Raw genomic sequence first — 27,505 nt, 5'->3', positions numbered from 1 at the left:
TCACATGCAGGGAACAAAATGACACCCCACTGGCAATAAATCTGTGGTTTTGATTTTAAAGTCCTATAGGGCAGGGTAATTCTCTTTGTGTGGCTCTGTGAGCAGCTCTGTGCGCACTGGAACATTTAATCAGTGCTACTCAATAATGAATATGGGGTTTTACAGCACAGAGGAAAATTGGCCCTGAGAGGAAAATATCTGACTCCGGGCGCTAAGTGCTCTCCTTTTTGGAGCTGAACAGCATCTTTCTTAGGCCATCACTGTGCTCAGCCTTGAGGTAGAGAAACACTTTCATTTACCTTGAACCATCCCAAGGTTAGGTCCAGAGATGACCAAAAATAGAACATAGATTACATGCTCCACCTCACTGGAAAACCTGGGAAACTAACACTGATTCTCCAAGGGTCACTCACTTCAGGCCAGTGTATGGGAAGGTCATGCTGCTCCCAGACCACCATGCGCAGAAGCACTCAAGGTCCAAGGGCTCTTAAAGACATCTTCAGAGGCAGTTGAAAGGATAATTCCCCTCTAGTATCCATGGCATAATTCCTTTTAGTACTGGACAGAGTACAATAAGCACTACATATCTGCTCATTAGACTCTTGTCTCCAAATGCAGTCAATAGCAAAATAAAGCCATCAGAGTCCAAGGGCAACAAGAAAATATTCAAGAAGTGGAGATGATGAGCCTTACCTGTGGGGCTGTCAGCAGCGTACTCTGTGTTTTCCTGGAGAGAATGAGTTCAATCAAGAGCCTCCCTGCACAACCACACTAAGGTTCAGTCTGGAGAGAATGCTTCTATCTGTTTTTAGATTGACTAGTCTAGAAAATGCCCAATATCATTACAGCTTTTTCATTTTTCTCTGTGTTCTAACCACAAATTCTATGTTTTCTTTTCTGACCTCTAACTCGTATAAATAGGACCTTTGAAAATGTCTTCATTCCAAAGGGTTAAGAATTTTTGAAATATTATTCAATGGATATGAAAAGGAACAGACATACAGAAAATATTTAATAGGCTATGTAAGCTACTGTTAGAGAGCAGAGTCACAGGTATTTTTCAGTGCCAATTTTGGCATTTGTGTGTGAATTTTCACTTTTAAACCAGCACACTCCTACAAAATAAATAAAATTTCTTCTTACTAAAATTGCTCAGAGAACCAGTTTTTTTCAATCTTGTACTATTTTTAATACCAATTAAAAACTGATCACACCCAGACAAAATTAGTAGAGTATCATTTGACATTTTGATATATACATATTTTGTGCATACACACAGTGACCAGGAAACCCACATGTATTAAAACCTACCAGAAGAAGGAATATACTTCTTCCTCACTCTTAGAAGCTCATAAGTGACAATGGGATTCTACATGGACATTCATGCAAGAGCATCAAAGTGACACATACACACACAAACAGAGAGACAGAGAGAGAGAGAGAAAGAGAGAGAGAGAGAGAGAGAGAGAGAGAGAGAGAGAGAGAGAGCCTTGAATCAATTCAATTCCTACAATTCTAACTGGCAGAAACTAAGTTATAAATGTTGTCAGTTAATTGAATGAATTAGTTTACCTACTTGAAAAAAGAGTGAACATTTCCTCTACAATTTTGAGTCATTTACATTCAATCAAGCTCTCAGACAGCTCTTAAATGCAGAACCAAACTGTGATTCTGTGATCTCTGGCTCCTAGTTTGCTGTTCCTATCTATCTACTCATTTTAGGAGCCAGTAGGCCATGAGTATAAGAGCTTACTAGAAACAAGAAAAAGACACAGAAGGAGCCTCTGCCATTTGGGCTGTCCTATCCAAGAAAGATATTACAGTAAACAATTTTGTTTTATGTGGATATGTGCCACAAAGCCTGTTTCTGTTCTTTCTTTCTTTTCATTGAAAAAAAATGTCATACAATGTATCCTCATCTTAGTTGCTATCACCCAATTCCTCCCTGATCTTCCCAATATCCCACCCAACTTCATGCCTATGTCCTCTCTCTCTCTCTCTCTCTCTCTCTCTCTCTGTGTGTGTGTGTGTGTGTGTCTGTGTGTGTGTGTAAAAGGCGAAGAAATAAACCATAATAATAAAAAAACTATAAAAATTAGATATACATACACACACAAAACCCAAACCCATAAAATCACAAAGTTGGAAACCATTATATAAAAGGCAAAAGGCCAATATGGAAAAAAGAATCCAAAAAAAAAAAAAAAAAACATTATGAGACAAAAAGTCTGCAAAAATACCATTAAGTTTTCTTTGTGTTGCCATTTATTGTTGGTCATGGGGCATATTCTTAACTATGGCTTACATATCCAGTGAGGCTCCTTCAGAGAAAATTAATTTTTCATTTGCAAGGAATGGTAATTGAAGATCGCTTCTTGGTTAGGGATGGTAGTTCCTATGTCCTCTTTCCCCTCTTAATGCTGAGAGGCCGTCTGTCTTATACCTGTGGAAGCCCTGTTCATGCTTCCACAGTTTTTGAGAGTCCGTGTGTATATGGGTCACATTGTGTCTGGAAGACACTGTTTCTGTGGCATCATCCATCACCTCCAGCTCTTCACATTGAGCAGCTACCAGAGGACTACCTGCTAACACTAAACAAAAATCACATCTCTCTGCTGAATGCCATTCACTCCTCCAATCCTGGGAGATTTATAGCCCCCTTTACACTAAATAAAGAAGTCTTTTCATTATCCGAAACCTTGACAGGAAAGAGAGGTGTACAGTGTTTGAAAGAGAAATTCTGTTCGCTTTCTCTGGCTTTTAAAACAATTGCAAAAATCAATGCAAAGGAAGGGAAATCTAATTTGCTTGATCACTTCAGAGGCTCCGCTCATGGCCTCTTGCCTTTGGACTTTAATGAAGCAGCACATCTTTGAGGACACAGTCTCCAATACCCAACTTCCAACAACCAGGCCTCATTTTACATTCTCACCAACTCGTAATAACACCATAACATGGAGACCAAGCCTTCCACATACAGGAATGATGGGAACCACAAACAATATTCATAAAGGACTTCAGATATAACCACAATACTCGGGCTAGGAACTCTGGATTTTTGCCATTCTACTGAGATACCCATTAGATAGATGGCTCAGTTTAAAGTACATTAGTTACATTAAGTGGGATAATTAGTGGTTGACTAAATAACTCTTTTCAGAGGGCATGCAGTTTGTGGAATCGCGCTTGATGTTTTTTTAACGCTCAGGCTGTTTTTGTATCTAGCCTCATTTTCAGCCCTCATTCTCATATCAAATGAGCCAGTTAGAACTGTGCCATCTCTGCAGTTCAGTAACTAGTAGTCATGGAGTCTTCTCATCACACATGCTAAGCACATATTTATTACGTCACTCCTGACGTGACTAATAGCAGTATTTACAGTCATATTTTCTGAGAAAAAGATAGGAGCCACCTTGTGCTGAGAACCCTTTGCTACAAATTCTCTGTTGAAAGTTGGGTGTTCTGGGAAACATCCCTTAGAAGGTGGTTAGGACACAGGCTAGTCCTCTGTGAGAATTCGTTCTACTAGCATCAGTGGAAAAGCAATGAGCATGGAGGAGGGGGGAGAAAGCTGTGGAGCTAAAATGATCCATCATCATTGTCTCAGGCAGGGTCAAAGTGTCTCGGAAGCTACACTCTCATTTTTATTAGCCATTAGATATGGACTGCCACTTGGAAGGAACTGACCTTGAGCGCAGTGGCTCAATAAAATGATATCTGAGAACATTTGCAAATAGGGACTTGGTTCTGACTGTTCTAGTAGCATCTGTGGCGCAACAAGTCCTAACCTGACAGCATATCTGTGCAGTAGCCAAGACACTAACCATCATCCTGTAAGAAATGGAGTCCATCTGGATTGCATACATGGTTAAGAAGGGGTTCTGAGCTGCTCCAAACCTGAATTCAAAATCTGCACCTAGAGAACCAGGAATGGTCAGGATGTCTTAGTAAGTTACTGAGAATGGTAGTAAAAACAAATCAGTAACCCTTATTCCACTCCTTATATCCACTATTTAGTTTTCTACCTGTGTGGGATACTGTTATTTAAAACTTTTAGTGAGAGCTGAATGCTACATCTTTGATAGATTTGTGGTCCGTTCTCACCAAGCATTATCGCTAAACTTGAGCTTCATCTGTGTTATTAGCAGACTCCCTAATCCTCTAATATCTACAACTCAGGACTGCAGTACGTAACATGATGGATTGTATGGGACCCTACAGGTATTATTTAATCATGAATGTGCCCCAAAGGCTTATATGTTAAACACTTGGTCCACAACTAATAGCCCTGTATTGATAGTTGTTATCGATCCTTTGGGACCATATTCTAAGTAGCAGAAAAGGATTATTGGGGTAAAGCTTTGAAGAGGATACCAGCCTGTATTCAGGACCCCACTGTCTGGTTCTTGATTCACCAAATATAATAATGACCTACCACAATCAAAGCCGTGAAAACCCTATGCCTTTCCCAGGACAATAGACTGAATCAATGAGCCCAAAACTTTCAACCATTTCTCCCTTCCTTTCTTGTCTCTATCAGGTATTTGATCAGAGCAAGAGAAAATGGAACTAATATATGTACTTCAAATATAATTTGATATAAAGTAGAAACACTTACCTGATATCTAGTGTCCTATGGAATTCTATGCCTATAAATCAGGCCTTCTATCATTTCCCAGAGGAAGCAAGACAGCCCAAACATGGACTCGTGCCTACCTCCTTAGAGAAACAAGCAAACATGTCTATCATGAGGAGAGGAAAATCTGTTCTCAATGTGACTACCGGACTTCTTGCAGTATGACACCAAAGTCACACTGAGGACCTTTGTTGTTTGTAAGTTTGACATCTGGTAAAGAGAAACAGCTTCACCAGTCTTGGTACATGGAAGCCAACCAGTACAATTATTCCACAGCCACCATTTTGTACTTCAACTTATGGTAGAATTGCTGTGGTTATAAATAGAAGTTAGCTCATACCAATTAAACAAGTTTTTTATACTTATGTGTTTAGTATGATTCCTATGGTGGATATTCTCATAAATTTTGTTTGTTTGTAGGGTTGTTTGTTTTGTTTTGTTTATTTGTTTGTTGTTTCTTGCTTGCTTGACATCTCAGACTGGTACTCACTTTGTAAGCTGGCACCAGATCCTCACCAATCCTCCTATTCCAGACTCCTGACCACACTGGGATTACAGACATGCATGCACCATCCAAAAACATATCAAACTCTCTTTCAACCATTTTACAAAACAAGACCCACCAGATTTTCCGCTCACTGAACTTTCTTTACATGCTCAAAGAATAAAGAGACTCTCAGCTCAGGAGACCCTCTCAGGCTTTTCCAAACCTGTTCTGGAAAGCTGAGTTTTTATTTCTCGTCCAGAAGACCAAAACCTCATCATGGATTTTAATAAGTGACTTCACAGATTTTTATACTTGTATACACTTTCATATGGCCACTCGCATGCCTTTTTCTGACACTACCTTATTGCAATAGCTTAGCCTTTTCCCCAGGGATTTCTGACTAGTATTGCCTGCCCATTTGCGACCACTCATGCACTTGGGTTGCTTTCTCTGGTTGCCTGAAGCTTTGCCCAGTGGGGAATATTTCCCACACCTTTGTCTTCCAAGAGCACTCTTGAGGAAAGCTGCTGTTGCTGTCCAATTGGAACCACCCACGTTCCAACTGCCAGTTTATGAATCAGTCGTGGGTTTTTCCTTTTCATTCATATATCACATATTTATGAGACAGCCCAACCGATGTAACCTAACCCTACCCGGCCACTCAGGGGACCGAGTGTGCATCATGGAGGAGAACTTTTGTTCTGTGACTGCACGTAGCATTCGAATCTGTACTACCTGATCATGAAGTTTGCTTGTATCCTTCTCTCTGCTCATGTTAAAATGTGAAAATATTACTTCTGGCCTTCTGTAGACTCTTTACAATATCCACCTGCCCCAGTTCCAGACACTTGTCATTTAATGTGTCATGGTCAGCTTCTCTGTTTATATCAGGGCCTAGCCATAGGCAGACATTGTTTTTCACATCATTTTCTGCTACAGATGGCTTGGCTTTACTGCAGACCATTGGAGCTTGCTGTTTTCTCATTGGAGTCTGTCATATATTTCTCCTAGAATTCTGTTTTGGTACAACAGAACCTCTAACATTACAGGATCTTATGGAATGTGTGACCCAAGTGAAGGGAATACTTGTTTTAGTTGGAAACTGCTATCACACTCTTTGTGCAGGGACCCATTCTGAACTGTCAAATTTTGTCACTATTGCATGAGCCAGATCATTGTATACAGGTGCTAGTATGAGGTCTCCAAACCTTGATAAGGTTTATGAAACATTGTCTCATCTTCATGCCGAACCATGAAGATTCATCTGATCATATCTTTTACATTTTTAAAATTAGCATTCATGATAATTGATCATTTACATTTTCAGGACACCCAAAGTATTCTGAATATAACAGTAAACTTTTAGAAGTTGGTTTAACTATTTAGCAGAATAATAGTCATAAATTCTCTCTTCGAGCCTATAACCTGCCTTGTCATGGATTTATGGCACTGTCATTTATTATCATTAAACCCATAGATAAATGTATTTCTCAACTCTTATCAAAGAAGTTTTTTGTTTTGCATTTTGATAGTGACAGACACAGAGATGAACAAATAGTCAACATCAAGAGAAAAAGAAACTGAAGAGGGCTCAGGTCTAAACTGTATATGCCTTTTAACCCCAAGGCTCAGAGATCATCATGGGAAATGGAACAGAAAGATTGGAAGAGAAAAAAGCAATGGGTAACTACAGTCAAACAGTGTATTCAAGACACAATAAGGTTTGAAACCACAGAGGCTGTGACATATCTAAGACCTATACAACAAGAACAAGGTGGATAAAATCCCAGCATGTGTTGGGAGGTGGTCACAGAACTGGATGCTTTCTGAGGTGCTGTCGTTGATTGGTGACTGCTAAGAGAGGGAGTCAATTTTTTAGTTTTAATTTAGATAACCTTTTATTATTCACTTTAGAACCTCATCACTGTCCCTCCACCACCACCCCCTCTTCTCTTTTGAGAGACATGTCCCTCCCTCCCCTGCTCTGGCACATTAATTCTCTCCCAGTGGCACTTCTCCCACTGAGGACAGACAAGACTGCCGAGTTAGGGGAAGAGGGTTCCAAAGACAGGCAACTGCTTTGGATAACCACTGCTCCTGTTGTTTGGGACCTGTAGAAATAAATATTATAACATTAATCCCAGAGGGAAGCTCACTGCTTTATGTTCCCCAATGAAAGACACACATGTAGCCTTTATATTCTAATGTGCCTTAAACAGCACAATAGCTGGGCCACTGTCTAAACTCCACAAGGTTAATCTCGAGTTATTATTAATACTAGCTCTATTTTGGCTACTCTGAATCCAGAGGGCTGCCCAACTCTGGGTCATGCTCTCCTGGCTCCTTCGCATGGGGCCCATACCTCTGTACTGCACTCTGGTATGGCTTCTCTCGGGGGTGCAGATCTCTCCCTTTCTTCTCCTCCTGGTCCCAAGGCTCATAATCCTGAAATCCCTCCTCTGTCTCTTCTGCCCAGCTATTGGCTGTTGACATCTTTCTTTACCAATCAGAACCAACTGGGGGCTACTTACAGACACTCTCATAGGAAGATTTTTGGGAAACATAATTAGCATTCATAATACAAGCAGCTACAGGAACCTACATGAAGATTGAGCTACACGTCTGCTACACAAGTGTGGTGGGCCTTGGTCCAGCCCATGTATGCTCTTTAGTTGATGGTTCTATCTCCGAGAGTTCCTAACAATCCAGGTTAGTTGACTTTGTTGATCTTCCTGTGGAGTTTTTGTCCCCTTCTGGGCCTCCAATCCTTACCTCCAACACTTCCCTAAGAGTCTCCATGTTTCATTCAATGTTTGACTGTGGGTCTGTGCAACTATCTGAGTCTGCTGCTAGATGGAGTCTCTCGGCTCCTGTCTGCACGCATAGCAGAGTATCATTAATAGTGCCAGCGATTGGTGCTTACTAGTGGAATGGGTCTCTGTTTGGGCCCATTGTTGCTTGGCCATTCCCAGATCCCTGCATTTTGCGACAGGTCAAAAGTTTTGTGGGTTGGTTGGTGTTCCTATTACTCTGCTGAGGTTCCTGCCTGCATACAGCGAATGGCCTCTTCAGGTTCTATATCCCCACTGCTATGAGTCTCAGCTAATGTCACCCCCATTGATTCTTAAATGTCTCCTCTATCACAGGTCTCTGGCAGGTGCTCCAGATGCCACCCTCCTCCTACTCTACCAGCTAAAGATTTCATTCATTTTTATGGCCATCAGGTCAACTCCCCTGTACCTACCCACAACTGGTCCTGAACCCCCCTTTCTTTCCCCATCACCTCTCTGGTCCAGGTTCCTCTGCCTCGTACAACTGTTTTATTCCCCCACCTAAGTGAGATTCAAGCATCCTCACTTGGGTCTTCCTTTCTGTTTAGATTCTTTGGGATTGTAGTATGTACCTTTTACTTTATGGCTAATATAATATGTACTTATAAATGAGTACATACAGTGCATGTTCTTTTAGGTCTAGGTTACCTCACTCATAATAATATTCTCAAGCATCCATTTGCGTGATATCTTTGTTTTTAATATCTGAATAGTATTCAATTGTGTGGTTGTACCACATTTTCTTTATCTACTTCAGTTGAGGTACATCTTGGTTATTTCCAGTTTCTGGCTATTGTAAATAAAGCTTCTATGAATATAATGCACTTGGGGCCCTTGTGGTATAGTAGTAGGGCATCTTTTGGGCATATGCATAGGAATAGTATAGCTGGGTGTTTAGGTATTAAAAAGCCAGATTGATTTCCAACATTTACACTCCCACCAGCAATGAAAGAGTGTTGCCCTTGCTCCATATCCTCTCCAGCAGGTGCCACCACTTGAATTTTCCATATTAGCCATTCTGCATTCTGACTGGTGTCAAATAGATGCTGTTTTCACATCAATTCTGTTAGCCTGCATCTTTTTGTGGGAGAATTGAGTTCATTGATGTTGAGAGGTATTAATGACCAGTGACTGTTACTTCTCATTTCTTTGATGTGAGTGGGGTTAGTGTGTGTGTGTGTGTGTGTGTGTGTGTGTGTGTGTGTGTGTGTGTATGTGTGTGTGTGTGTGTGTGCGTGTGTTCCCTTTTTTTGCTATGATAGAATTACTTTTTTCCTGTGTTTTCATGGATTCAGTTGTCCTCCTTTGTTTTGTTTTTTTTTTCTTTTTCTATTTTTTTTCAGAGCTGGGGACTGAACCCAGGGCCTTGTGCTTGTTAGGCAAGCGTTCTACCACTGAGCTAAATCCCCAACCCCTGTTGTCCTCCTTTGGATTAGAGTTTTCCTACTAGAATTTTCTATAGGGCTGGATTTGTGCATACTGTTTAAATTTGAATTTGTCTTGAAATATCTTATTTCCCCATCAATGGTAATTGATGGTTTTGTTGGATTGGCACCTGTGGTTTTTTAGAGGCTGTAAGGTATCTGTTGAGGTCCTTCTAGCTTTTAGAATGTCTGTTGAAAATCAGGTATAATTCTGATATGTCTGGGTTTCTATGTTATCTGACCTTTTTCTCTTGCTGCTTTTAATATTCTTTCTTTGTTCTGTAGAATCTTGTGTTTGGTTTATTATGTGGCATAAGGATTTTCTCTTCATGTCCAGTCTAATTGGTATTTGATTCTTCTCATATGTTTGTAGGCATGTCTTTCTTTAGGTTGGGAAGTTTTCTTCTATAATTTTGTTGAAAATATTTTCTGGTCCTTGGAGCTGGTCCTCTCAACCTTCCCTATTATTCTTTGACTAGGCCCTTTCATGGTATCCCATATTCCTGGATATTTTGTGGCAGGAACTTTTTAGATTTAACATTTTCTTCGATCTATCAATTTCTTCTGTTGTATCTTCTGTGCCTGAGAATGTTTTCATCCATCTCTTATATTAGGTTGATGAAGTCTGCATCAAGTTTTCCTGTTTTCCATCCCCAGGACTCCCTCAGTTGGTGTTTTCTTTATTGCTTCTACTTTCATTTTCAGGTCTTGAAGTGTTTTATTTATTTCCTTCGCCTGTGTAATTGTTTTTCCCGTGTTTATTTCAGGGGTTTCTTGGTTTCTGTTTAGAGCCCTCTACCTATTTAACTGTACTTTCCCATACCTCACTAAGGGTTGACTCATTTACTCTCTAAAGGCCTCTGTCGTCTTTATGAGATTGGGTTTAGGGTCATTTTCTTGTGCTTCGATTGTTTTAGGATATCCAGGACTTTTTGCAATAGGGTAGCTATGCTCTGAAAGTGTCATACTGCCCTGGGTTTTGTTGATTGTGTTCTTTCATGGGCCTTTAGCCATCTAGGTGTTCCTGTTGTGGTATGTGATATGAGGGGACCTAACCTCAATGATCCTGGTGTGGCAGTCCTCTGATGGATACTCTAAGGCTGTATGTTTCTACGTCAGCAGGTCTGATGAAGGTGGGTTAATAGGTAGTGGGAGATCGGGAGATCCATCAAGAATAGAAGACTTCTTAGGAAAGCTGGGGATGTCTCCAGAGGGCTCAGAGGGCATCGAAAATGCAGGAAGGGAATGTAACCTGCATTCTTCAGCATCCTTAGATGTGATGAAGGTGATTAGAGAGGTATCAGGGTAATGGAATCTACTGGGGAGAGCAAGTCGCTTAGGGTAGATGGGGGTGCCCCAGAGGGCTCATCAGGCAGGGAAGGGATTCTAACCAGTACTCTTCTGGATCTCCATGTCTGAAGAAGGTGGGTAGAAATGTGATCAGAAAATGGAGTGAGAGTCAATATTTTAAAGGATTATGAACCCCTAGTAGGCTAACCTGGTAGGTGGGCCTATATCCATGCACATACTGGCAGCACTAAGTGAACTCATTATGCTAGAAGAAAAACAGAAGACATGAAGTCTTTAGGAAATAGTGGGGAGAAATTGGAGGAGTGGGAACAGTAAACCTACATTATATGCATGTATGAAATTCTTCACCCAATAAAGAGGAACTCTGACTCTTCGTGAGCTTTTGGTCACACTCTCTGCAAACCGCGTGTCTAAACTAGCTCTTCAACATACTTGCCCTGCTTTCCACACATCTGATTTGATTAGCAGGCCATGTGTATCAATACTTTATCCCACTGAATTTCAGACAGCCTGTACCCTTTCAGATTCCACTATGACAGAGGGAGGATAGTTTCTATACCTCTAGGGAAAAACAGTAAAATGTAGTTCTGTACATAAAGTACAAGCTTTCTGACTTTTCTTTCTGATGAGAAGAGGGAAATGTCTACAAAGTCAAGAATACAGGCTAGTGCTATAGGTCATATAATTTAGTTCTTGTAAAAGTAGAGGCTGTGTCACAGAAGCTTCTCTTGAAATGCTTAAGTTCTTTCTGCTTTCTAAGGGCTTCATATCCTGCAGATAAGAAAAATGGCATGCAATTCTTCTCTGTCTTTCCTCACCCTGGTATGTAAGCATAATTTTATTATTTTTGAGGTGTGTGTGTGTGTATGTGTGGGAGTGGACAGAATGACTTTCAAAGTATCTTCTCTGGTATTTCCACTACAATATCTTTTTACCTATAAGCAAATGATTTACTTTGAGACTGTAATATATGTCGTTCTCAATGAGCATTGAGAAAAAGCTTACTTACTCTCACATGTCTCTGTGACAGTGTAGGCTTACTCTGAGCCTAGCTTCTGAGGCTGAATGTCACATGATAACTGCCTCCTTCTTTCTGCAGTGCTAGTCACAGTGCTCTGGTGACACTTTAGGCTCTTGTTATTTGCAGCTCACTTCATTGTGTTAGATACTTTGTGAATAAATAGCTATACGTGCTTTGGGTAAAAGACAAAATTATTATCGTACCTCTTGCCTTGATGGTGTAGGATCCTTGCTATTGGAGACCGCACTTCTATTTAAAGACGAAGTTTAAGTTTAAAAATCTAGCTCAGGTTCAGGAATCAGGCATCTTTTTTATCATTGGGGCCTGGGAGGCATCAACTGTCCCACCCTTTTAAAGCTAGTATACTCGGTGGATTGTTGTGCCTGTTACACATTTTCCCTTATTTTTGCAACAGAATTCTCACTGAGAAAACACATGAGTCCCAAGCAATGCCAATCAATACCGCCTTTAGACAATTACAGGAGGTTTAGTGAAAAGGGAGATGGAAAACAGACTGATTATTTCTGAGGCTGTAGTTTCACAGAGTGTTAGCGATCATTCCCAAAAACACCTTAAAGATCATCATTAAAAACAATCACCAAAAGATTATACTGTAAGAGGAACAGTAAATGCTAACAAAAATGAAGAAACTGAAAAAGACTAACGCAGGTGTAATTCTGTGGGAATTGACAACCAGGGAGTGGGACTGCATGTTCAGTGGCAGTGTCTTATGCCCTTCCAAACATTGCTGCATCTCAAGCAGTGTCTATTATTATTATTATTATTATTATTATTATTATTATTATTAAATCAAGAAGTAACTCTAGGGCATGGAGTGATGCTTACTTAGTAAAGTGCTTGCTGTACAATCATACCAACCTAATTTCAATATTCAGCACCAATGTAAAAACATCTGTACAACACATACCTGTAATTGGAACACTGGGAAAATGGCCACAGGAAGAAGACTGGGCTTGCTTGCCAGGTAATTTAGTCAAATCTGTGAGCTCCAGATTCAGTGAGATACCCTGCATTTGAAAATAAACAGGAAAACAATTGAGGAAGACATTTGATGTCATATTCTGACCTCCCAATGGGATTGTATGCATGTGCTCATGTGCTCAAACATACATATGTGCTCACACAGAGTTACACACATGAAATAAAATAACATCGGTAATAAACAATCTCTGATCATAGTGAAATAGCTAAGTTTGTCTCCCAGTCACCACTGAGTGGGGAATTGTGCCTATTACACATTTTCCTGTGAGTAGTGTGGTATCAGCCTCTCTAAACTGTATCATCCACAGGGAGATGACTTCTTGACCTTTGCCGGGAGACCACTATGACTCCATAAGTAGAGAACCAGATAGGTTTCCTTGGAATAACTAGTGATGTCTTCACTGAAACTAATTCGATCTGGGCAGAATCAAAGTGTTAGTCAAACAGGGTAAAGAGCAAGAACAGTGGAGAGTGGGATCTTGGAGAAGTTTAAAAAGAAGCTGGGGAGATCAAAAGGAACAAAAAGTGAGCAGAACCTGGAATCGCAAAGTGAAGCTGGAAGAAGGTGTCCAACATGGCACTGTTTAGAACTCCTTACATTTTGCCTTTTTAGGCATTTTATCTGATGCTTTGGATCTCTGTAGATACCTTTAGGAAATTTCATTTGCTGGACAGTTAGCCTGTTTCCTAAAGTTTGCAAATATCCTGTTCTATTTTAATGCTCTCCTAAAGCATTTATTCCGGGCTGTGTATTGTCCACAAAAACCAATTAACACACTCCCAAATCAATTTATCAAGTATTTAATAGCAAGACTGGATAGAATACGATTGAAGGGGGATTTCGTGAACACACGGTTTGTCATTGGGTTCCTAAAAATAACTTCAACTCATATTTTAACCTCCCTTAAGATTGGGGTAAAATCCAAACTATTATTGTAACAGCAACAATAACTGGCATTAGTGTAGTGCACATGTTTTTACAAAATTGGCTCAGAGCCATCGCTTTACTAATTCTTTCAATAACTCTCTGAAGGCAGCTGAGCATTACCAAACAAATTCTTGCTACAATATTGATCTGACTAGGGAAAATGCAAAAAACAGTCATTTATCCTTGTAATGCTGATAAGAAAACCTAAAATGGCTAAGGTGGCTTGTAAAATACAAAAGTTTATGCTTTTAGCTTAATTTTTATTTTCATTTTTTAACATTCCTATTAACCTTGACTCACAAGATCACCAGGTTTTTCTACTCTCAACATACTCATGCTTTTATTTTTCTTATCTTATAGAAACTGATCATTCTTTACACAAATATGGAAAGATCAAAGTGGATCATTTAAATCTCCTGACAATCAACATCTATTCATGTAAAACAACCAAACGGCACTGAGTCACCATGTCCAGCCCATGCTCCCATGGCTCCCAGAAGTCACTATATGTCTTCTTCCCATTCAATGACTCATCCGTTGTTCTTGCTTGAGAGAATAATACTTATTACTCTAGGTGAAGACCACTTATCCCAGAGGCCACATCAGGATATGCATATATTTTTATTGCACTTCCCTTGAAGTTCTAGAATTTAGATCCATTAAATAAACCAAAAGAGCATACATCATTATAATAACTAAGTCTAAATTGTTCAGTCAGCTCATTTAATGTATTCCTAAGAAGAAAGAATCAAGAAAACCTGTTTAGAAGACTTAAACCCCAATGTATGCAACTATGCCCAGATTTGTTAAAGATGCCATGATACAATGATGGCTCATTGAGTCAAAGTATTCTCTAGACAAGACTGTCAACTTGAGTTATAATCCCTTAGAGCATACATTACAAACCCAACGAATTAGTTCAAATGGATCTGTCATTCTAACATGCCCCTACAGGGATATGGGTGACAGGGACAAGCATGTCTCTAACTGGAGACACTGTCTCAAGCAAGATAGAATGTTGTAGACACTTGATGGTTGTTTACTGACCCACAGACCTATGTGTACCTCCACACACACAAGCAAGAACACATAACCACATACATTCATACATCAAACACACATTAAACTACATAAGTAGTTAATATAATGGCAACATAACTTTTTATTTCCTACCATCATGGACTGACTACTCAATCTGTGAGGCAAATAAACCTTCTTCAAGTTGGTCTCATCCAGGTGTTTAGCACAGCACCAAGAAAAGACAACCCATGTGTCTGTCGAAAAACCATTGTGACTTTACATTTCTATTCCTTGTTTATTAAGGAACCCACAGTGAACTCAGTTGTATTTCACTATAGACAGGGATTGCCATAGCCCCTGCCTTGGGGGCTACTGAACAAGGTGTGGGATCTTCTTGAGTTTAGAAGCCTTTCCCTTCTACACATCCTCCCCTTTATTGAAGGCTTCAGACTGAGAAAACACGATGTTCCATATTTTGAAAATGTCTAAGAAATATGTGCATGTGTAGATGAATTCTAAGGCCCCAAGGAGCACAGAAACAGCTTTCTCCTAGGAGGTTGTATTTCTCATTTCTAACCTTAAAAAAGCTAACTTTTCAAGACACTGCTCAGGTTCTGGGGAGTGAGCTTATGTTTTCTGAAGGTGATAATGAGATACTTAACTGAAGTCTTTATGGGAATATTAGCTCTCAATAAATTCCTTTTCATTGTCCCTTTCAAATTTTTCTTTTATTTGTTAGTATCTTATTCTTTGTTTTTCCAATCAAAGATAGACAAATTGCCAGGTAAATGTTGTAACTATCTCCTTGTATGTAAAGAGGTATATTCAGTTATAGCATGACCCAGATAAGATACCTTTCAATGCAAAAGAGAAGAGTTTAATTAGCATACCAAATACACTATGCAAAATGTTACTGTAATTATTTCAATTAATTTGGCAATAGACCAGGGTGCAAAGTGCAAACTAAATCTTATTACCATGTCTTAATTCAGGTCCTTCCCAAAGCAAGGCTATTAATTTATTAGTCAATGTAAACTCAGAGATACAGGGATGGACAAAAGAGAATAAGAAAAGAAGTTGAAAAACAGAAGGCAATGTTCTTTTCTTAGTATCATTCATTTACTTTGTATTAGTGAGAACTCTGTCCAGTGCCTTACACATGCTAAGCAAGAACTCTACCACCAATCAACATTTCCAGTACTCTTTTTCTGTATGCTCATTTTGAATTAATTTATAACATTTAATGAAAATATACTTTCATAATTTTTCCTCCTGCTTCAAACTCTCCCTTTCATAGGCCTTCTTGCTTACTCTCAAGTTCAGGGTCTCATTTTGTTTGTTCTCTCTCTCTCTCTCTCTCTCTCTCTCTCTCTCTCTGTGTGTGTGTGTGTGTGTGTGTGTGTGTGTGTGTGTGTGTGTGTGCGTGTGTGTATTTACTATTACCTATATGTATAATATTTCAGGACTGACCAGTTGGTATTGAATTATCAATAAGGGAGAATATCCCAGAAGGTTAATTCCCAATCCCATCTCTTGCTTTCAAGAGTCATTGTTTGCATGTACTTTTATTTTGTCCTAAGTTGTGGATCCATAAGAATTCCCTCTTCCACATTACCATGTTTATTAGTATTAGTATTGCCATTTGGCTCAGGCCTTATTCACACAGTCATTTTGTTGCAGTATCATGAATTCTTTGTATTTTCTAGAAGACTCAATCTCAACACAGTTCCTGAATCTCTAGCTCTTACATTCTCTCTTCCTCTTTCTGATCTGTTTCCAGAGCCTTATTTATGGGAAATGTGTTGTAGACATATCAACTGAGGCTGGGCTCTTCCTGATAATTTGTTCTCTGAATTTTGACCAGTGATGAAGAGTGTCTCAGATTCCCAGTCTGATATTTTCATTACTCTACAACTCAGGTTGGGGTTATAGTTATAATCATCCTGCCACTGAGCCCAGATATTATTCACTCTTGATTGTTCAATTCCAACATGTATTTGTGTTTATAGAAATCTATGTATACCCAGTGGTGATTAGCAATGATTCACAAACATACACATACATACCACACGGGGGTGGGGTGAGGATACGTCTAGTGGGAAGTAGATTATACTTAGATAGGAGGAGTTCCCCTGTCTTACTGCTGTTAGGTAACTATTTACAGTAATGTAACTATACATTTCAAAGAGGCAGAAAGTATTTGAAAGTTTTCACCGTAAGAGAATGGCCGGAATTTGAGAAAAATAGATATATTTCACCTGATTGAAGAAGCTGATGTTATACTTATTCATATGGATTTTATATTCTTGTTTAATAGCTAAAAATAGACTTTGGTTTAAAAAGCCCAAGGCAATAGTAATAATTTTGATAGCATCAAGGCATACCACTTTTCATCTTTCACAGTAATAAAATGATTAATATTTTTCAAGTTTCATGGAATCAATAGACTTGGATTAACCTCAGATTTAAAGCCAAATAGAGAATCTTTTCTCCTTTTCCTGCATTTACTCAGAAACCTGTGCTCTTTGTGCATGTGAACATGCACATGTGCACACATGCAAACGTGTGCTTGCACATACAAACACACACACACACACACACACACACACACACACGAAAAAAAATCTCTTCGTAGTATGAATGCAATGCATAGGAAATCATACCTGCAATATTTGTAAGGACAATGTGTGATATCTATTTGCCATAAGCCCAACAAAGTTTCTGAAGAAATTCAGTATCTCATATGTGCACACCAAGAAAATGATTTCATTGATAGATTCAATACATCTCTGAATAGAAAGCTAAAATTAGAATCAGATAGAAGACTGCAAATAAATTCTGTTGAGACTCTGGACTTGCTACACTGCATGATCTTACTTAAACATTCTAACTGGCTCTTTTACTATTCAAAGCTAGCATATCTGTACTTACACTTAGTAGTTAACACTTAACCTCTCTTCTTGTGTGTTTTTTTCAAATAGTGAAGCATCTGGGAGTCAGGCATCAGCACTGATTTGCCTGATTTGTAACAATCACGTCTGCTCTTTGAAAGTTAGGCTTCTCTACCCCAAGGCTAGATATGATCTAATGGTTTGACCCCTCTTGCATGCTTCCTTTCAAAGATAGACAGCAATACTCTTTCATTACATCCATAATTATGACCTAATTTTATAGAGAATTTGCAGACAACATGTCTAGAAGGAAAACCACACAGATTAATAGGTATGATAAAAGATTATTTCTGCAATTTGTTTACTACCAATAACATGATGGGGGCAAAGAGCAGTGTGATGAAGGAGGGGGTTTTGAAGGAGTAATAACCAGATAAATGGACTCTTTACCTGAAATACAACATAGAGCAAGGCTTTATGCTCCTCATAACATCATTGGGAAGGCGCTGTGTTAAGTAGCATAAGCAATCTTTCCTTTGGTTTTCTGAACAGTAAAATCTATCTTTGGCCCTATCCTTGTACTTACATCAGATACATGCTATATTCACAAATTTGTTTACTCCCTTTTGGCCTTATTTCCACTGGAGCAGTGTTGGATGAAGGAAGATGTGTGGACTGAGGGATGGAGGAATATGATAGGGTAATTTGACAAAATTCAAGGATAATTAAATCTGAAAGCAAATGGGACTCTGAGTAGGAGCCTCACTTGAAGCAATCGCTTCCTTGAGTTCTGTTCTGCACGCTTATTCTTACTGGTTAATATTCCAAATGGTTAATGACTCTTGAAAGTTCTCACTCAGAAACTTAGCAGATCTACCTGAGGAAAAGTTCAGTAGATGAGGAGGGAGGGATCAATAAAAATCAAAGTGTGATACACTTCAGAAAGAGCGAAGTGCCTGGCCATGAGTGAAAGTCTTTAGAGGCAGGGCGGGGTTGGCTTCTAAAAGGTGGCTATAGTCCTGTCTCCCTTGTTTCAGTGAATTTCTCCGTTCAAAGGGGCAGATAAAGTGGTGTTGTTTGTTGTTTTGAATATGATAAATATATTATATGTCACAGCATAGTATTTCTCTGTGTATTTCAAAACACATATGTACAGCTCTTTTGTAAGACAGCTAGAAGGAAAAGAATTAACACTAATTCAAGAATTCCAAGTTGCTTGCTTCTATCTGGTGTGCTCTGAAAGGAATATTTACATCTATTGTCATCTAAAGGGATACAATGAGGGATGATTCCATTGAGGATTATGTATTAACTCCTACTCGTCATTCCATGTCTTTTTCTCTAGAAAGGTTTTATAGGACAATAATCTAAGAATTTAAAAATATGATCAAATACCTAATTAAATAGAACTATCTATGTCTAATGTAACAAAATTTAACAATGTATGAAGGATGCATTTTATAGGTCTTTGATGTTTGCAATTTTTGATTTTCTTATTTCTCACATAAATTTGTACTTTCATGTCATGAGTACGGGATTATATCTTAACTATTAATGTTTCCTGGACAGCACTAACAATGCCGGTTATAGTTACATCTCTGAACCTAAGGTTAAGTCCCACCCTCCAACCCCAATTAGAAGGCCAACTGTAATAAATGAATTAAATGAAGATTTATATGTCTATAAGCAGATAGACATATATATTTAGATAGTGTTCCCATTTACATATTACTTATGCTTTCATGGGATAGATGATTCCTAACGATATTGGGAATATCTTCAGAAAGAGCTAGAAGGTAACAGTTCTTAAATTCTTGTGAATTTAAATGTAAATAATTGATATGCAGGATAATTGATATGTGACCCTAAAGGGGTCACAACCCACAGATTGAGAACCACTGAGTCTAGAGTCTAGATTGTAATTTTTTGTTTTTCGTTCTTTGGTTTTTCATCAAAGTTTTTTTTTGCTTCTTTTTTTTTTTACTTTCTTTGTTTAAATCAAATCTCCTCCATTTTGTTGCGCAAACTGACACGTTTTACTTGTATAGACTCCCTTGAACTTATAATGTCCACAAGACATTAATAAAATAGTCTTGAGTTTATTTTCTGCTTTAAGTGTGTGTGTGTGTGTGTGTGTGTGTGTGTGTGTGTGTGTGTGTACTGTGTATGTATGTATACTTGTTGGCTCCCTTTTAAGAGCCCTTACACAAATCAAATCTCTGATGTAATGAAGATACATCTGGTGTCTCTTGATGTATCATCCTAAGACCTAAATTGAAAACCTAAAATTCTCTGTTCTTTATTTCTTCTATTTGACTCTGACTCTTAGAGAAGAACAAACACATCTTAATCCTCTGGGGAACCAAGATTAGATTCAAAATATTTCTTAAAATAAGGATATGGGAAAAGAGGATAAGAATACATTGGTTCAACTTTTACCACCAATACAATGTATTATAGTTAACATCCCCCTATATACCATAATGCTAATTTAAAACCTTAGGTGATCAAAGAAATGCATGAACATGGTATAAAATGGCTCCCCAACTTCTGCACAACTGCACTGCCAAGAACCATGATATCCTATTGCAAATATCTGCAGGTTTTATACAAGCGAATCCACCATCATTCATAAATGCCTATGTATATGCTTTTTTCTTGTCATTTCAGACATGATTTAAAACCATAGAAACATCCAGTCCTTCTATTCCTGTTCTCCCACTGTCATTCATAAAGTTTTGGTCTTGTGTGGCTACTATATGGCATAATTTTGTAACCTACTTTATGGCATACAAGTGATGATCATGCATCGTTATCACTAGTGCAGTTTAATTTGTCAGTATGTAGCCTTCTTACTAAAAGTGAGATCCTGGTGTCATTGGAGCTTCTAGAGTAAAATCCTGGCACCTGACAGCTTTCCAAATCCAGGCTCATCTACCTGTGTTCAATAGATCAATTATGGAGACAAAGTGAAATCAATAACAGTGGGCTTGTGGCCATAGTAGGAAGGGAAGCAAATAAAGCAATCCAATGACTGGCATGTTCATCTTCATGGTAGTGAACTGAGGTTCAGATTTAAATGGAGGACAATAGCTGTGTATAAATTAACAGTCCTGATCACTGTGTGTTATGTTTAGCAATTACAAGATAGACTAACACATTTTCAGAACTATGCATAATCTCATCCAAGGAAACAAGTTCTGCCTCCTTTGACTGACAGCAAGAGTTTGATTCTTTTTTTTTTTTCTTTTCTTTTCTTTTTTTCAGACCTGGGGACCGAACCCAGGGCCTTGCGCTTGCTAGGCAAGCGCTCTACCACTGAGCTAAATCCCCAACCCCAAGAGTTTGATTCTTTACTTCAGTAGCGTAAGATTCTTAAGGAAATCCTGATTCCTTGAGGTTCGTTACTTCAATAGTTTGATAACCAAAGATAAAGGAACAAATGTCTCTCCTTAGGATAACTTTGCCCCTGCTGGGATAGGTACACTGTGTTAAAGTGGAGAGGTAAAGTGTTTTTTATGTGACGGTAGAACTTAAGAATGTTACTGTACAAAAAAGGTAGCTTCCCAAGTTGGAAGCCACAGTGAGGGATGCTACATAAAGAATCAGTAGCAAACACATGTGAAAGGCAGGAGCAGGAAAATGTCACACATGTTAAGCGGAGAGAAGGGACAAAAGAAGCAATTTCAAAAACACAGAAGATGGATATAGAAGATGGATATCTTTGAAGCCAATTCAGGTAACCAAGCTTCCTTAAGCAGGGCCATTGCAGGGCTACAGGAAGGAAAAGTGATTTTTCTTTTTATTAAAGCAACTAGAAACCCTGGAGTATTTAGCGGGGTATGACATCTGATCAGGGCAAAGAAACTATGATAATTCAATGCAAGAGCTGTGTGATGCTCTCTCTGAACATCAATTTATTTCTCCTTTCTTTTAAGGACATAAGTGAAAGGTGTCTTGGCCCTTATCACTCTGTTCTCCTTGCAAATAATTCATCACATAAGTTTAACTTGTGCTCCTAAAAATTGCTCTTTAAAGAAAAATATCATAGCTCATTAATTCATAAAATCAGTGAAATCCTAGACACCCTTATAATAAAGGGGAATTTAATTATTTTATGCAAAGCATTGCCTTTTAGTTCAAATAGATAAGCTTTAATGTTACTGTGATTTGTCAGAAAAGCATCCATGTAAAACTATTGAAATGAAAAATATCCTAAGACCACTTTTATTTATTTTTCCTCATTTATCATGTCAAGTGTTAATACACATAATTAACATTTATGAAAGGCCATTCAAATTCATAGCAAAAAGGGTCTTATTTTCGCTAGGAAGAACTTAACTTCCTATCATTCAAATAAATCTCATTGTGTCTTCTATCAAGTGGTTCACACTTGGCTCAATTTTATTGTCTCTATCTGGAGTGCAAGTTGATTCATATGACAAATAGCTATTATTATATCTACAAGCCTCAGAAGTTAATAGTTTTGCAGTGTGGCTACGTAGTGTATTAAGCATCCCTAAGCACAGACATTGCTGACTAAGTTTTAAGACAACAGACAAGTATGAACAGTGCCTTGAAGTTTGGTAACCGGTCAAGAGTTCTCAAGACAATAATATCCTCATTGTGTAGCCATGGGACTCGAGGCAAAGCTTCCCTGAGATCTCACATCTGACAAGAATTCTCATGCAAACATGAAATCTGCCTAGTTTTGGGGCTGGAGAGATGGCTCCGTGGTTAAGAGCACTGACTGCTGTTCCAGAGGTCCTGAGTTCAAATCCCAGCAACCGCATGGTGACTCACAACCATTTGTGATGAGATCTGATGCTCTCTTCGGGTGTGTCTGAAGATAGCTACAGTGTACTTATAAATAATAATAATAATAATAATAATAATAATGATAATAAAGTCTTAAAAAAAGAAAGAAATCTGCCTAGTTTTACTCTCTCTGCCTGTAGTTAGTTGGTCCACATGACAAAATGTTCCAGTTCAGCTGAGGAATGTGAATGCAGAGCTTTCTGTGGTTTTTGATGAATGATTTATGGTAGTTTGAAGGCAGGAGCTGGGCTTTTAAAAATTTGCCCTTTACACTTTATCATTAATACTTGTGACTATCACATTGTCACACAGTCTAAAGAGCCAACTTAGGGAAGCCAAGCCATGTGACAAATCCGAAAGAGAAAATGTGTGTAGCCTCCCACATCTTCCAAATCATGTTTCTACTTTTGTGGGCTTGTCTTACATTCCAGGATCTTTAATCCATTTGCTTGTTTTAGATGTCATCCTTTGAGTCCCTTGCTTTTGCAAACGTTGGTCAAAGAAAGAGAAACTAACCTGGTCAAAAGAAACACCAACAAAGGGAAAGAAATAGAAAATCATTGAGTCTATGGATTCGAGCTAAATTTTTATTGATCGCTGGTAGACAAAGTACATTTTTAAAAAAAAACAGAGTGAAAATAAGAAAAAAATTGTAGACCACGAAAAGGGAGTGACTTCCCTGTGTCTTCTATTAAATATCAGACCTTTGATTAATTATTGAGAATACACTTCCTGAAGCCACACTGTAAGATTTTGGAAAACACATATACGAGTAGTGTTCTGTCTACTCCTGGAGTTTTGTTTGCTTGTTAACAAACTTCAAGACAAAGGAAACAGAACTGTGTCTGATATATGTTTCAAAACCCCCATCCAGCCACTGAAGAATCTATCTTGCCTTGTTACATAGCTTTCATTCTTCTGCCAAAAACATTAAATTTAATAACTTTTCTCATTCTTAAAGACTCTGCAAAATGAGCCATAACCAAATATATATTTTTAGAAGAATCCTAAAAGTCCAAGGAAGATAGAGAGATAGTGTTTTATTGACTCATGAATTTGATAATTATTTATTCTGTGCTACCACACGAATGCCAGAGAATATGGTTGTGATCAAGAAGAGGTTAATCATTTTAAGTACCATATATTAAGATAGTGTATAACATATGGTCACATAGCATGGTATTCTTGTGGGACCCCTAACAGCAGGAATGAGGAGTATCTTTTCCTCCTCTTGGGTTGTCCTATCTAGCCTTGATAAAACTTTAAAGTGGTCAGTGAACAACATAACTCCAATGTATAACAGGTAGTCTTGAAGAAAGTAAATCGGGAATACAATTTTTTAAAGCGCTAAGAAAAATACTTTTAATGAATTATTGGAAAAGGATAAATAAAAAGAAGGCAATTTCTCACTGAAGAAAAGCATCAAGAATCCAAATGTACAAAGCATGGAAGAGCGGGTTCCACTTCCTAAGGCATCCGGTTAGCAAGCTTTCAGTAGCACCAGCAGGGGCTGTGATTGGTTAAGAAGAAATTAGATTCTGCCAATGCCCCACAGTGAACAGCAGAACTGGGGACTGTTTTCAGGTCATGTTCATTCTGGAAGTTGTGTGTATGTGTGTGTGGGGGGGCGGGGGTTGGTTTCTGCCTGAAGTGCAGAAGCTGTTTCCAAAGCCACTATTGAAGATACTAATGAGAAAATATACAGAGGAGAAAACTGAGTACAGCTGACTTCCAGAATAAAAGAATGGGATCTGTAGGGATCAGTAGAAGGGATCTGTAGTGGTCACAAGAAAATATAATAAACAGGTTATGAAGGACCTGTGTGCAATAGGTTGGGTCTCCACTTATGGCAAGAGTTAAAGTGTGTTGTTGGGAGGAAAATGGAGAACTTGCAATAATTTTGGGTGAGGGGTTTCTCTGGTATTCTTTGCACTTGGAATGCTGAGGCAGGATGGTCAGATGTTCAAGGCATGTCTGAGCTACATAAGATACTGCCTTAAATGCACAAGAACTTGTAGTAATTCAGATGTGACAGTTTCCCAATGTACGACCCCTTCCCTTCAACATTCAAATGTGGTGACTCAAATGTCAATCACCTCAGTAAAGAATAGACGCTCCTCTCTTCCTGTGGGGACCTTTTGCTAAGCTGTGCAAAGGGAGAGTTTTCTCTCATCTGTTCAAGGGCGAGTTTGTATTCAGCCTGCTCATTTCTTCCTTGGCTAATTGCTCTATGTTGCTTTTATGACTCTATGTATCTTGCTATTGACAATAGGCATGAATCCAGATTGCTTCTCGTGTTCTTCAAGCTGCCATCAACAAAAGCATGTCTTACAGAGAGTGTTTAGGAAAAAAAAGCAGAAGGCTACTTTCTTTTGTCAGCAGTTTACTCCCAAATCATTCTCAACAACACACACACACACACACACACAGCCTGTCAAGAATCTGTGGCAAAGTCAGTTTTTTCTATTATTTATGTCAGCACAATATGATTCTTTCTCTAACAGCTCACTGTTGAGATCAAACCAGAAAGTACTTCAGAGATGTAGGGAATCATACAATGATCTTCTTAGAATCCATAAATAAGCTATTCAAAGAACCAAAGGCATATCAATGAAATTTTCACAGTTTTAGAAATATTTTCATGCATTGTATTTCCTGACAAGATCATACAAATATGATCTTGTCTCTAGGGCCTGTAAGTGATATAATGTAAAGGAAAGGCAAACATTTGGCATGAATTTTATTTTTTTGTTTTTTCCCAAAATGTGCTCAAACACATCATGACATCAATTTTGGGAGGAATTTATGGTTTCATAATTGAGCATAGTAAGACTTGAAAAGGAATTCAGGTTTTCAAAAAAGGACTAGGTGTCTTTTACAAAGTAAAGAAAGACAAGGAGATATGAACAAGTGAGTTTACACACTGATATATTCAGTTCAGGTAACACAGAGAGAAAAATCTCTAAAGCCCCTCACCTGAAGTTCAGCTGACACGAGGACTCCACTGGAGGAAGAGTGTAGCTTCTACTTTCCAGATGCACCACATCTTCTTAAGACCAGAGAGCGTTCCCCAGGCATACCATACACAGCTTCCTTCTAGGCTATTCTAGGCTGTCCACTAAAGAAAGGCTTTTAATTCCAACTGAGAGTAAGCAGGTTGATAAAGCTATTTTGGTTCATGATCCAAGAAGAGAGGAGTAAACCGAAGCACTGAGTGGCGGAATCATTATGTCTTGGTGTCCACACTGGATCAGTCATTCCTGAGACATTTTGGCAATCTACGCTGCCATCTTTTAGAAGATGGACAGTCCAAGTGCTGCGATGCGTAAGTGAGCGGGGGCAGTCAGAATTTTGCAGTTGTGTAAGCATCAACATTTCTTAGAAATTATTTCAAAGGACCTTATTTATCTTGCAGATTTTTCTGGCACAGTTGAATTGTGTATCTGTCTTCCTCTCTGTCAAAAAAGAATTTTGGTTTAATAAACTAAATTAATGACCTTGAGCAGAAACATGCAAATTGGTTTTAACTGAGAGCTTCCAACAGTTGAGATATATTTCACTGTCTCTGGAGCATGGATTTATAAAACAAAAGCACCCTGAGCTGTTTTAACTACAGGAGCCAGAGGTTTTCTCCACATTTTCTCTAAACACACAACTGTCCTTTAAGGATTTTAAGAATTCTGAAGGAAAAGTATAACACCACAAAGGACAAAGGCATCTCTTTAAGACCATGTTCTTTATGTATGGTAAATGGTTTTAAAGTTTTCTTCCATCAAAATGAAAGGAGAATTATTAATGAACTCTTGAAAATACACATAAGGAGAAGCAAGCCCATGTTCGCATTTCTCATCTGGCCTCAAAGAGAGATCATTTGGTCACAGCTTGCAGCCAGCCACTCGCTCCACCATGGAAAGAAATGACCTATTTCATTTTGGTGTTTCTCACTAGAGATAAAAATATATAAAAGTTTAAAAGGTGGTATCTATTTGAGTAGATCTACAGAAAGAAATCACTATAAATATAGAGGCATATGTGTGTGCTTAGCTTTATAAAAACATATATACATACATATTATAAAAATACTTTTCATGAGCATGAATTTTAGATAAAACTTTACATACTGAAATTCTATAAATACTTTATAATAGATTTCTGAGAGGAGATGTAATTTTAAGTATAATATTTTATTAATTCTTGAGAATTTCATGTGCTCATTTTCATCCTCTGCTCCTTCCTCTATCTCATCCCAGGTCCATTGCTCTTACATTATCCCCTCAATTCATACCGTCTGCTTAATATGTATCTATACATGTATGTCTGTTATGCATCTATTATAGATATAAACTTATACAAACACATGTTATCTATGCCCATCACGTTCAGTCTGTTTACCAATCTCCTCCAGGGTATGGAGCCGTCCACTGCAGCAGGAGCCAACCATTCCAAAAATTAGTGGGTCTCCTTCTTAAGAAATGTTCATCTCCCCATTGCTTCTTGGTTAGGGCAGATATTGAGAACCTCGTGTAATTTCATGCAAGAATACTGACTGCCTTCATCCAGTGCAAGCTTCAGAAAGGTAATACAGGTGTCATGAGTCTGTTGTGTCCTGAAGACACTGTTTTGCTCCAGTCCCTGCCATCATCTTCATCTTAAAAATATTTCTGTTTCTTTTTTTCCCATCTTTATTAAATTGGGTATTTCTTATTTACATTTCAATTGTTATTCCCTTTTCCGGTTTCCAGGCCAACATCCTCCAACCCCTCCACCTTCCCTACTAAATGGGTGTTCCCCTCCCCATCCTTCCCCCCATTATTGCCCTCCCCCCAAGAATCCCGTTCACTGGGGGTACAGCTTCCCCTTCCACTGGTGCTCTTACTAGGATATTCATTGCTACCTATGCAGTTGGAGCCCAGGGTCTGTCCATGTATAGTCTTTGGTTAGTGGCTTAGTCCCTGGAAACTCTGGTTGGTTGGCATTGTTGTTCATATGGGGTCCCAAGCCCCTTCAGCTCTTTCAGTCCTTTTTATGATTCCTTCAATGGGGGTCCCATTCTCAGTATAGTGGTTTGCTGCTGTCATTCACCTATGTATTTGGTGTATTCTGGCTGTGTCTCTCAGGAGAGATCTATATCTGGTT

At 38.6% G+C, this 27,505-nt stretch overlaps 1 protein-coding gene and 1 long non-coding RNA gene across 4 annotated transcripts in view; both read right to left on the bottom strand.

The window, feature by feature from the left end:
• Positions 1 to 25,684, bottom strand: part of LOC102554462 (uncharacterized) — a 58,512-nt gene extending 32,828 nt beyond the window's left edge. For all 4 annotated transcript variants that reach the window (XR_015639920.1, XR_015639921.1, XR_015639919.1 and 1 more), the window contains exons 1-2: positions 25,346 to 25,684; positions 12,639 to 12,738 (exon numbers count right to left, since the gene is read on the bottom strand). This is a non-coding gene — a long non-coding RNA (uncharacterized LOC102554462). The remainder of the gene's footprint in view (positions 1 to 12,638; positions 12,739 to 25,345) is intronic.
• The window catches only part of Erich1 (glutamate-rich 1), a gene marked incomplete at its 5' end in the record, with an annotated part of 52,793,804 nt that overhangs the window by 27,578,712 nt on the left and 25,187,587 nt on the right, over positions 1 to 27,505 (bottom strand).

This window comes from Rattus norvegicus, chromosome 16 (genome assembly GCF_021556685.1).
Source record: "Rattus norvegicus strain SHRSP/BbbUtx chromosome 16, alternate assembly SHRSP_T2T, whole genome shotgun sequence".
Lineage (NCBI taxonomy): Eukaryota > Metazoa > Chordata > Mammalia > Rodentia > Muridae > Rattus > Rattus norvegicus.
This window is presented reverse-complemented; position numbering and strand designations above follow the sequence as displayed.